Raw genomic sequence first — 13,700 nt, 5'->3', positions numbered from 1 at the left:
AAACTCTTCCTTCTTCATCCTTTAGGGGGTTTGTTCTGCCTCGAAGAGGCCTAATATAAATAAGATCAAAGCAGATAGGCGCAATGGAAAATAAAGCATAAAGGCTCTTTGAACTCAGTCGGGCATCGTTAACACATACTCAATTGATTTAATTTATATAACTTTCAACTTTTAAAAAGGACACCTCCAACAACGCACCCCACAGTTTAAAAGAAAATCACATGAAGCGACACACTCGTTTTAACAATTTATTCAGTTGGTACAACAGAAAAAGCTAAACAATGTAACAAAAAGGTGAGTATAATGTGCAAATATTTTTACTGTGAACATTCAGGAACCGGTGCCAACACTTATGTCCGGGAGGGAAGGGACGGAATGCTACGATTTTATCATTAGAGAAAATTAACTGTAAATACAAAAGTACACAAAAAGATTATATGATGTGGTTGTAGCAGATTACCATGTGATGTGTATTTCCCTGAAAAAAGTGCTCATTTTCTCAACAAATCAAAACATACAGTGAAGGCTGTGCAGTTACAGAATTTATTAACAGTAGCTCGCTTCTTGTTTTTTTTCCCAATGAGGTCTGAGGAAACAAACGTGTGTCATGTTCACGGCAGCCTTGTTGTGCCGAAGCCAGTCGCGGTGTTGCGGGTCAAATGTTACAGATCTCCGCTAGAGTCTGATCCAGCAACTGCTTTACACTCAGTTCCTCTTCTTTAGCACGAACGAGTTTATCTGTTAATATAGCATGGCAGCGTTAAAAGCCATTAAAACAACATTGCAAACACAAAGAAGCAGCTCTAGTCATCTAGAATGCAGAGAATGTGGCCAGGAACCAAGTGTCGACTACAGGAATTAGTGTTCAATATGTTGGGCTAATTTTAAAGTTACTCCTATATTCTCGAATTTCAATAACCGGCAGGGCTGTGATCATAAATACATGAATGGACTTAATACATTGAAAACATGCAGATTATAAAAATGTATTTATCATTAAAATTTCCCTTTAAAAGCATCCCCTCCTTAAGATTACAATTGACTGGAAATTATCCTTTAATCTAAACTGTGGTTAAAAAAATACTCCAGACAGCAGTTGGGACTGTTTTGGTCATTAATATTTGCAGCACATCAATTCTGAAATTCTCTCCAAGATAATGAAAACTGACTACTGTGGGGATTTAATTAGCTTTTATAATTTTAATTTATACAGTCATTTTTAAATGATTGAATTAATGAACCAGCTTTTTTTTCACAGCAAAAATAAAATTCTTGATGTGATCATTTAGGGCGGAGATTTCAAACTCGCAGCCTAGGGGCCATTTGCAGCCACCAGGATAAGAGTTTGAGGCCCCTGTCCTAATATGAAAGTTTAAGGGACTGTGTGCATTATTCTCCCACTAGATCGCTCTATTCTGTCGTACCACTGAAAATGAGTACTCAAAGCACAACAGAAGACAGATAACGCAGACTCAAAGTACTTTTAAGAAGAGAAATAAGAAAATACAGAAGAAAAAGAAAAAAGGAAAATTTGACAAATAAATTAAGAGAAAAAAATGAATAGAGACAAGAAGTCAAACTTAAACGGTAAATGGTCTGCATTTAAATAGCGCTTTTCAAGTCAATGAAGACCTCCCAAAGCACTTTACAATGTGCTTCAAACAAACCCATTCACAAACTTAAGAAAAAAGTAAAAGACAAAAAAAAGGGAATAATAAGAGAAAATTGCCTTTTTTTTCATTTGTCTCTTCTCTTCAATTCCCTTCTTTCCTTTTTTCCATTTTCCCTTTTCTGCTTTCTTTATCCGTAGTTTTTTCCGTTTTGCTTTTTTTCTCATTGTTTTCTTATTTCTTATACTGAGTTGCTCCACATGAATGAGGTTTATTATAAAAAAAAATCAAAAATTAAGTACCGGTAGCTTGGACGTTCACTGCAGAAGGAAAAAACTACATGCAAATATATTTACGTAGAATAATACATTTTCTTATTCAAATTATTATTTCATTTTCTGCATTAAATTATTGTTGGTAATATATTGATTAAGGGGATAACCACAAACCTGTCTTTTTTCATTTTCTCCTTTATTTCTTCCTTTTTTCTTAACTTCTTTATACAACATAATAATTTGTAATATAATGCATCAGAGCAAGTGAGCCGTTTGAGAGCCGGCTCTCTTGAATGAGTTGAGCCGAAAAAGCCGGTTCTCTAAAAAGAGACGGACTTCCTTTCACTACACAACTACCACATGAAATATGATGTTTTTTAAGACCACACGTATTTCAAATTTACTCAATCAACCCCGGCTGTTGTTTTCAGATCAGAATGACTTACGGCGTTTTAATTCAGGTTCGGCCATTGCGAGTTCACTTGTGATCGGAATGATGCATGATGGGAAATCCCGAGGCGGAAGAAGAATGCGCACAGTAGCATCAAGCCGCTCGCTTTGTTTGCAACGAAAAAAACGATACCGAGATAGAGGCTGTCGCGGCGAACTTGTTTGACTTGATTGATTTGCCGTTTCTTGATAGTCGGTGTATACCGAATGGTACCTATAATTGACAAATTTGCGTTTTCAGATTGTACACGTCTTAAAATGCATAATAAATGTACTTTGTACGGCAAAAACGTACAGGTTGACAGGTATGTGATTTTGGCACATCGTATCGAATTTTGCACGGACGATACCATGACGGACGGCAGTAGACCGTAGTGAGACCATAGTAAACGGTGGTTGAGGTCAATAAACAGTAGACAACAACAATGTTCTAATGTTTTGCATTTATACAGCGCTTTTCAAATCAATGAAGACCTCCCAATGCGCTTTACAATGTGCTTCACACTTTCCCTTTTACTCACACCAACTAACCGATAGCAGCGTCAGCAATGCTCAAAAAAGCAATACTCTTCAACACCATTGGCAATGACTCGTCAAACAAATACTGTGCAGCTTCTTGATGAGTTGGCTCTCCTTGTCAAAAAGCACAAAGAGCGCTATTTAGAGAAATTGAAGACCACCCTTTTTTTTCTTCATCCTGACATTTACACTTGTAACCAAACCGTCCTGACTACAGTCCACACCATCTGTACCACTATATTGCTTATAAAATTCAGGATGCTTACCAGTTCTTCATAGTAGCTATGCTTTGAAAAATGCTATAAAATCGCTATATAAGCAGTTCGTTTGTGTAGCCAGATATAGCAACGGTAAGACACTTATGAAGCTAGTTGGCACTAGCTCACCTATTTTATTTGTCATTGGCCAGAAACGGAGACAGAACCCAAAAGCGTTCGTAAAACTCAGTTTTATTGATAAAGAGAGCGAGAGCAGTGCTTGCTTCCACGATCCTGTCATGATTACCTAAGTGGAGCCACCTGGGGTAATCATGTGGCGCGCTGGAACGTGCTTCCTGATTGGTTAATGCTCCCTTTTTAAACGCGTTACGCGGAGAACTCTTGGTCGGAGGATTACTTCTGTACCCCGTAAGACTCTTCCGATTACATGTGCCTTCTTGTTTACCTGATTTTGCCTGCCTGCCTCCGATCCGACCTGCCTCCGATTCGACCTGCTTTCGTCCCACGCTAGAATCTTCTCTTCAGTCCTGAACTGTACGAACGCTCTGGGGTCTCCTGCTCTGTTCTGGTCTTCCCTGACAGAATCCTCCGACCAGAATGGACCCCGCGTTCGTACATTTGCCCCCTGACCACTATGAAAGCCTGAATCAGCAGCGCAATTCCCCTTCAGAATGTGCAGTTCGGCAAGTCCTTTCCGACGTGGCAAAATTGGCTAAGGCACCTCCGGCCGTATGACTGCGAAATGACTCCCATGCCTGCCTGTTCGACTCCCATGCCTGCCTGTTCGACTCCCATGCCTGCCTGTTCGACTCCCATGCCTGCCTGTTCGACTCCCATGCCTGCCTGTTCGACTCCCATGCCTGCCTGTTCGACTCCCATGCCTGCCTGTTCGACTCCCATGCCTGCCTGTTCGACTCCCATGCCTGCCTGTTCGACTCCCATGCCTTCCTGTTCGACTCCCATGCCTGCCTGTTCGACTCCGACTCCGCTGCCTGCCCGCCCTGAGTCCGACTCTTCTGAATCTGCCCGCCCTGAGTCCGACTCTTCTGAATCTGCCCGCCCTGAGTCCGACTCTTCTGAATCTGCCCGCCCTGAGTCCGACTCTTCTGAACCTGCCCGCCCTGAGTCCGAGTCTTCTGAACATGTCCGCCCTGAGTCCGAGTCTTCTGAACATGCCTGCCCTGAGTCCGACTCTTCTGAGTTGACTCTCCTGATTTTCCCGTGTTACCCTGTGACGTGCCGTGGGTTTATTTTTTTTTTTTTCTGGGGAACTTCTGGAGCCGTTCCTTGAGGGGGGGTTCTGTCATGATTACCCAAGTGGAGCCACCTGGGGTAATCATGTGGCGCGCTGGAACGTGCTTCCTGATTGGTTAATGCTCCCTTTTTAAACGCGTAACTCTTGGTCGGAGGATTACTTCTGTACCCCGTAAGACTCTCCCGATTACATGTGCCTTCTTGTTTACCTGATTTTGCCTGCCTGCCTCCGATCCGACCTGCCTCCGATTCGACCTGCTTTCGTCCCACGCTACGATCTTCTCTTCAGTCCTGAACTGTACGAACGCTCTGGGGTCTCCTGCTCTGTTCTGGTCTTCCCTGACAGATCCGATGATCGACGGACATGGATAACAGGTGTCAGGAACGCGGAAGTGGCGAGGATAATAGTAGGCAGCAGGGATACTGGTCGCTAGTCGGGACGGGAGATCAAGGGCGGTATCGAGTCCAGAAAAGTGGTCGGCAACAGGTTTCAGGCAGGAGAAAACAGGGTAGGAAAATGTCGGAAGGTATGGAGCTTGCCTAGCTGGGAGCATAGGTTCGCAAACGGTCTGACAGCTTCCTCTTGGAAGCCGGGGGTTTAAAAAGAGTCTCTTAACCAATCAGCACTCAGGGCTGTTGGCGCCAATGAGGCAGCCGCAGGTGCCCCAAATCAGTAATCATGACATCATTGTTGTTATATTGGCCGATTTTATTGAGTTTCTTTAACGTGACTCGTACCTACTTCACATAAAATCCCTCGGAAATACATCGAACGTACATGTAAAAATTGTTCGCTGCAAATCTTGGAATACTTGAGGTCTGCTAGTGTTGCGCAGACGTGTCCCTTCGTTTGATTTGCAGCCAAATATCGAAGTTTTTTAAATCGGCCTTAGAACCTAGGTGGTTCGCATAGCCCATCGCGCAGCAATAAATTACCATAGAAAAAGTGGTGGTTATGTTCTTCTGCCACGGTTATTGATTTTTGTCTCAAGCTTCCAAGCATGTGACCTGGGATTGAGTGATTAAAACTGGAACCATTTTGTTAGGTTCTTAGTTTAAAGGTTTAAAGCCAATTTGGAAAAAAATACCGTGCATTAGTGGGATCGTAGTTAGCATGGCTGCCTCCCATACAGTAATCTGGGAACCATTCCCAGCTAATGCAGCTTTATGGCAGTGTATTTTCATTTCTAAGTCATATTCAACAGAAATTGAAACTGCAATCATTTTTTAGATTGTTTAAATATTTTAAGCCAATTTAATAAACACAGTGATTTTGTGGTATAGAGGTTGGCATAGCTACCTTCCAAGCAGTTGACCTTGGGCCGATTTCCAGCTAATTCAACTTTATGGTAGTGTAATTTCATACCCAAGTCATATTCAACAACCATTAAATCTGCAACCATTTTTGAAGATTGTTTGTTTAAAGGTTTTAAGCTAATTTGCCAAGTAATTGAACTGGATTTGATCCCCAACTAATGCAGCTCCATGGTAGTGTAATTTCTTACTTAAGTGATAATCAACATTTTTTGAAAGTGTAAAGATTCTCTTTGATTATTTAGTTACATTTTTTTAAGCCGATTTAGTCATTACAGTGAGTTAGTAATAATTGCTAGTATAGTTACCTTCCAAGCAGTTGACCATGGTTCGATTACCAGCTAATGTAACTTTATGGAAGTGTAATTTCATACTTAAGTCGTTATCAGCAACCATTAAAACTGTAACAATTTCTTTGATTATTTTTTACGATCTTTTAATCCTGTTTTGTTAATACAGTGAATTGGTGGTATAGTGGTTAGCAAAGATGCCTTCCAAGCAGTTGACATGTGTTCGGTTTCTAACTATTGCAACTGTATGGTAGTGTACTCTCATTCTAAAGTCATAATCAACAACTTTTGAAACTGGAACCATTTATTTGATTATATATTACAATATTTTAAGCCAATTTAATGAATACAGCACATTGGTGGTATAATGGTCGACAAAGTTGACTTCCAAGCGGTTGATCTGAGTTCAATTCCCAGCCAATACAAGTCTATGATTGTATAGTTTCTTACTCAAGTCATTATCAAGAACCACTCATACGGTCACGTCTTTTTTTTATTATTATTCAGTTAAAATTTTTTAATCCAAATTAGAAAACACAGTGCATTAGTGGTATAGTGATCAGCATAACTGCCTTCCAGGCAGGTGACTTGGGTTCGATTCTCAGCTAGTGTAATTTCATACTAAAGTCATTTTTGACAACCATAAAAACTAGAGATTTCTTTGACTATTTCTTACAATCTTTGAAGCCAATGGATTGAATACAGTGCACTAGTGGTTCTGTGCTTAGCATAGATGCCTTCCAAGCAGTTGCCATGGGTTCGGTTTACAGCTATTGCAACTTTGTGGTAGTGTAATTTCCTTCTAAAGTCACGATCAACAACTATTGAAACTGTGACCATTTCTTTGACTATGTATTAAAATGTTTGGGGCCAAATTTTGAATGTAGCTAAGAGTGGCATAGTGGTTAACATTATTGTCTTCCAAGTGGTTGACATGGGTGTAACGCCCACATATTATGGAAGTGTAATTTCATATTCAAGTCATTATCAAAAACAATTAAAACTGAAACGATTTTCTTTGATTATTTAGTTACAATTTTCAGCCAATTTATTGAATACAGTGCATTGGTGGTATAATTTTTAGCATAACTGCCACCACGCAGTTGACCTGGGTTCGATTCCCAGCTAATGCAGCTTTATCATGTCATACCTAAGTCGTAATCAACAACCATTGAAACTGTATTAAACCTATACATTTCCCTACAGTTTTGTTCAGAATGTAGTAGGCAAAATTGTAGAACACATTGCATAAGTAGTATGTTGGCTGGCATAGTTACATTCCAAGCAGTTGACCATGGTTCGATTTCCAGCTAATGCAACTTTATGGTAGAATAATTTCATACTTAACTTTAACTATGACGATTTCATTGATTATTTCTTTCAATATTTTAAGCCAATTTAGTGAAAACAGTGAGTTAGTGGTATAGTAGTAAGCATAGATGCATACCACACAGTTTTCCAGCTATTGCAACTGTATGGTTGTGCAGTTTCATTCTAAAGCTACAATTAACAACTATTGAAACTGGAACCATTTCTTTAATTATCTCGTACAATCTTTTAAGCCAAGTTAAAAGGTACAGTGCATTAGTGTATAGTGGTTAGCATAACTGCCTTCTGAGCAATTGACCATGGTTTGATTTCCAGCTAATTCAACTTTGTGGTAGTGATATTTTATATTTCAGTCATAATCCACAACCGTTGAAACCGAAACGATTTTCTCTGATTATTTCGTTATTTTGTTAAACAAAACCAGATGATACAATGCATTAGTGGTGTAGTGGTTAGCATAGATGTCTTCTTATCAATTGACATGGTTTGGTTTCTAGCTATTGCAACTGTATGATAGTGTATTTTTATTCTAAAGTCGTATCCAACTACTATTTAAACGTTAACCATTTCTTTGATTATCATTTACAACCTTTTAAGCCCAATTAATGTATACAGTGCATTAGTGGTATAGTGGTTAGCATAACTGCCTTCCAAGCAATTGACCTAGATTCAATTACCAGCGAATGCAGCTACGTGGTAGTGTAAATCTTTATCTAAGTCATAATAAACAACCAATAAAACTAATGATTTTCTTTACAATTTCTTAAACCGAAATGGTGAATATACTCAATTGGTGGTATAGTGGTTAGCATAGCTGCTTTCAAAGCACATTGCTGTAGTTCATTTCCCAGCTAGTTCAGCTTGGTGGGTGTCTCATTTTCTATTTAAGTCATAATCATCAACTTTTTTAACTGTATATAACAATTTTTTATTTATTTATTATTATTTATTTTTTTACATTTTCTTTATAGCCAGATTGTAGACAACACTAAGTTATTGGTATAGTGATTAGCATAGTTGCCTTTCAAGCAGTTGACTTTGATTCAATTAGGCTGTCAAACCCCAATTTTGCCCTCTTTTGACAGGAGGTATCAAAGACCCTCTAGAATAAAAATAACACTTAAAATTATGAAAGCGATGTGCCAGTAGAACAAAATTTCCTTTTACTAAGTTTTCTTTTTTTTTAACAAGAAAATATTTATCAGAAGATGACAAATTGTAAGCAGCAAGCTGTTTGCTTTAACTTGTTTTTTTTTTTTTTGCAGTGAAATCTTAAACAGCTTCATTAAACAAAATAAGATGTTAAAGCATTTACCTCCACCATCTCATGAGCAGATGATTAATTAAAAATAACATATAGGAATCTGGAATGAAAGAGACTGGTATAGTAAGTACACCTGACACTCATAATAATACAATTCCAATGTTTTCATTCTTCTAGCTGCTAGAGCTTTTTCAAACTGAGAGCAACTCTTTTCTACCAATTAGCGCAAAAGTTCACCCAGTTTTATATGGATTTCTTAAATAGCAACTCAGCAAGATGGCTACTGTTGGCGTAGACAATCTGTAGCCCGCTGCATGTTCAACTTCCGGGACCAGACCGAGTATTTGGACAACGAAGAAATAAGGTTAAAGAGACCAGTTCAGTTATAGCCTTTATTACAAAGTTCCAAGATAAAATAAAACAGAATGGACTCCGAAACAATTGAGTCAGGAGAGCATTCTCCCCCCAAAAGGGCAAGGAGGTCTCCCTCAGAAAGGCATAGAAAAATTTTCTCGCCCCTCTCTTGTAGGAAAAAGGCTCGGATTTGACAAAATGGAACACAAAACTCAAACAGGCACTTCTGGGGATTTACATTACAAGGCAAAAGAATGGATCTCAAAAACCAAGATACTTGTTAAAACTGAACACAGCTGGATTTTGAAGGTTGCATGATAAGATAAGGCTAATGCATCGGAGGACCATTGCTGTGAAAATACCGATCAGAAAACCGTAAATGAATGCAGAAAGTATAAACTTCATTCAGATTTGTGAATAAGCATAGGGTGCATTTAAAACAACTAAGTTAATAATGTGATTGTCACAGTTATGTGGTGATTAAATGATAAAACTAATACTGTATAGCTGAAAACTCATGCGATAGTGACAACATACTCAGTCACACATTTTAATTATCTAACATTTACGAAATAGTAAAAATGTAGCTCTATAAACAGCGAGAAAGGTAAACTAGTATAAAACTTAAAGAGAGCTAGATAACTGGCAAAAAATTGCATTGAAATTGCCAAATAGGAAACTAAAAACCAAGCTAGATAGCTAGCTAGAAAGGAGGCAAAAATATAGCTTGATAACTAGCTAGATATCATGCAAAAAATGTAAAAACATGGCTAAAAAGCTAGCTAAATTGCTAAAAAGGTAGCTTGATAGTTAGCTAAAAAGGAGTAATTTTCATGAATGTATATGAAACTGGATGCCCTTTGTACTAATTTGTAACAAAAAGTAGCTTGATGCTTGAAAAATGATGGGACCCCTGTTTTAGTATGTGGCTATTTTGAAGTAGTTTTAGGGGGTCGCTCAGCCTTATGCGATGTAGGGTTATATGTATCTATAAGGGGTCTTCAATCTTTTTAAGCGTCAAGCTACTTTTTGTTACCAATTAGAGCAAAGGGCAACCCCTTTGATATGCATTTCTAAACTAGCAACCTTTTATGTTATTACTGTTATATAAACAGGTACAATATTGGATTTAAAATTGAATAGACCAGGTCAACCACTACAAAAGTCATTTTAACAGAAAATCACAATGACACAGCAATGTTTAGCTCAGCTATTGTTTGGAGGCACCCTAGAAGGAATCACGTTAACGGAATACACCCGGTTGAACATTCTCCTAAAGTAGAATGAAGTTTATGAATTAAATAAAAAAAGACCTGATGCAAATTACACTCATGACCCCTAGTTTACAAGACTAATGCAGTGACCACTGAGCTACAAGGCCTACCACTCAAGCAACAAACTCGTGATCAAAATTGTCTTTCAAAACAGAGTAATTCAAGACTGAGAACGCCAAAGCCAGATAAAGCATACGTGTCGAACATGCGGGCCGTGGGCTGGATCCAGCCTGCAAGAACCGGCTGAGAGAAGTACAGGAAAAAAATGACATTGCTGTACTTCTCTCTCTCTAACTTTTTCTTTTTCTCTGTCTTGCTCTATCCTGCTGAAATTCTATTTTTTTTTATTTCTCCCTTTCTTTCTCTTTTAATTGATCTCTTTCTTGCTCTTTTTGTCTGTTTCTCCCACTCTGCTCGTTTTAATCTACTAGTCTGGCCCCTATGAGTTTCTTTTCTTACCATGTGGCTCGGGAGCTTAAATGAGTTTGACACCCTGGAAATACAGAAACATTAACATACCATTAAAATAATTTTGTTATTATCAGGTTGATTATTTGAAGTAGGGTTAAATACTCAGTAATTCCATCCACCCATCCATTATCTGCACCGCTTATCCCCAGTAGGGTCGTGGGGGTGCTGGAGCCCAACCCAGCTATCTTCAGGCAGTGGGCAGGGTACACCCTGAACTGGTTGCCAGCCAGTCGCAGGGCACACAGGGACAGACAATTCACTCGCTCATTCATACCTAGGGACAATTTGGACCGGCCAATTAACCTGACATGCATGTTTTTGGGATGTGGGAGGAAACTGGAGTGCCCGGAGGAAACCCACGCAAGCACAAGGAGAACGTGCAAACTCGACACAGGAAGGTTCAATCTCATGACCTCAGAACTGTGCCACACACGCGCTAACCACTGCGCTGCCCCACTCAGTAAGTCATACACACACAAAAAATTACACAAGAAAATCACAATGACCCAGCACTGGTGAGCTACTGTATTTATAGAACAAGTCTGAGAGCTGCTCATCTGTCCTTGGGGGCCACCCTGTCGCCCGCAGCCATAACATTGGAGACCCCTGGAATATACACTACTTGAAGTCGTTTAGGTATTGATGGTTTTGTATATTCTCCTATCTTTGCTTTATAAATGATTTTTCTTGATTTGGGTTGCAGCTTATTGGTGGGATAGTGGGTCCACAAGTCAGACCAGATGAGAACCGATAAGAAAGGCTACAAAACAATTGCTAAGTAGAAAAGAAAATGCTAGGAAAATTATGTTCATAAGATGCTAGTTCCTTATTTAGACTGTTACTGTCCACTGTTGTTCATTGTTTTGACTTTAACATTATTGCTGCTAATCTCTAATTACGTCAGTGTTCTTTAATTAACACACCCCTTAGTGCTGATGTGTTTTTGTAACCTTGGAAATGTGTATTAAAAAAGGGGGGCTTAGGAATCATTGGATTTCTCTTATCTGAAAAGCCCTCTCCCGGGCCTCCATGCAAGTTCAAATAGCATCGATGTTTTCTCTCCTTGAGTGGCTACTATAGTTTAAATATACCAGAAAAACGGAAAAAAAAACCCGACAATATTATTTAACGGACAGTTTGTATTATATGACTATAAGATGTCGCTGTATGGAGAAGTGCAGGAATGTCCAAATTCCAGCAAGGGGCGTAATAACTTTTTTACTGGCCCGTGGCCTCTCTCATAGAATTAAAAATATGTGGCCTGCCAGTAATGTTGAGCGCAGTATAAAATAAATTTGCACCCCAAAAAAAATCACCACTGTAAATAAGAAAAAAAGGAAAGATGACTGTGAGGGCCGCCGCTTCCGGGAAAAGTGGAAATTGGAATGTTTTTTTTACCAAAATCCCCAAAAACTGCGTCATCCTAATTTGACCAACGACTGTGGCAGATTTCAAAGAATATAATATCAAGAGGCCCTGCCGACCACCAAAACCTAACTGGAAACGATTGATGTGAAAAGGTAAAGCCACTGAAAGAGATCTTTTTTTTAACAGGACCCTGTGAGACAAATTAAAATGCTACAAAGGCGAGCAAAGAGGTCACGATGCACTGCAAACCATTCTTGGAGGACGAATTTACTAGACTGTTCAAGAAAGGCCAGTCGATCCTCACACATTTTCATCTTACCAAATCTGGCCTGCTTTCTCAAAAGTTTGGATACCCCTGGAATATCCATCCTTCCATTTCTGCACCGCTTATCCTCAGTAGGGTCGCGGGGGTGCTGGAGCCCATCCCAGCTATCTTCGGGCAGTGGGCAGGGCACACCCTGAACTGGTTGCCAGCCAGTCACAGAGACAGACAACTCACTCATTCACACCTAGGGACAATTTTTGGACTGGCCAATTAACCTGATAATGCATGTTTTTGGAATGTGGGAGGAAACCAGAGTGCCCGGAGGAAACCCACACAAGCACGGGGAGAACATGCAAACTCCACACAGGAAGGCTGGTAGCTGGTTTTGAACCCATGACCTCAGAACTGTTCCCTGGAATCGTGCAACCAAAAACGAGTGCTTGAAAGAACAAGGACGAAAACAAACCATGGAGACAAGAAAGGCAACAAACCATACCATTTCACTTTTGATTCGTAGCTAGCCTTTTCAAGGTTTTTGTGTACTCGTGATAGCACGTTGGCAAAAAATGTCAGTTTTGTTTGAGGCTCATTTTAAATAAATAACAATTTTTCAAACTTTAAGGTTTGACAGTTTATGTATTCTTTATATTATCATTATTTTTGAAACAGGGATATCCAACCTGGTTCCCACAGACACAGTGGTGCGCCCTGAGGACAGCTCAGGTGCCCGTGGACCTGTTCTCAAGTCATTATCACAATCCTCACAAGTGCTGGGTCATTGTGATTTTCTTGATAAATAATTTATGTGGTTAACGGAGTCAACTTACCTATGTTCTACTTATCAAACTGGGTGCTCTTTGGGCTAATGAGTAACAGAAATTAGCTCTTAATATAATGCGAGACATTTTGGAAAAATCTTGCGAAAAAAGTTTCACAGAACGGAATAAAACAAATTGCCATCAAGTCATAACTTTCCATTAACATCGCCTTAAAACAGGGGCTGGCTTTCTCTTTTGCAACATAGAAAGCCAGAAAAGTGCCATCTTTTCCTGCGTTAAGGATAAAATAGGAAGGAAAATGTATGTTTTTCAAAAGCAGTCCAGACAGGACCCAATGCAGACAATGGTGCCTGTACACATTTTCTACAATAAGGATTATTACAAATACTTTGGTTTATATATATTGTATCAAACCTGAAATTTGCGAGAGTAACATCTCCTTGTAGAGCAAGGGTCAGGAACCTTTTTGAGTGATGATGGGAAAATATATACGATATATAAATATTTGTTTTTAATTTTGAGCGCTACATCATACTTTTGTGGACAAATATCAATAAAATAGCCAAACTCGCTCTCCAGATCGTAATTCCAGGGTTCGTACACCTTTTTCATGGACACATTCAAGCACCTTAAAGGCAAAATTTTCATTATTTCCAGGACCTTGAA

The sequence above is a fragment of the Urocampus carinirostris genome, chromosome 4, assembly GCF_059441175.1.
Source record: "Urocampus carinirostris isolate Australia breed hairy pipefish chromosome 4, RoL_Ucar_1.0, whole genome shotgun sequence".
In the NCBI taxonomy this organism is placed as follows: Eukaryota; Metazoa; Chordata; class Actinopteri; order Syngnathiformes; family Syngnathidae; genus Urocampus; species Urocampus carinirostris.
The sequence above is the reverse complement of the archived record's forward strand: the minus strand, read 5'-3'. Positions refer to the sequence as shown.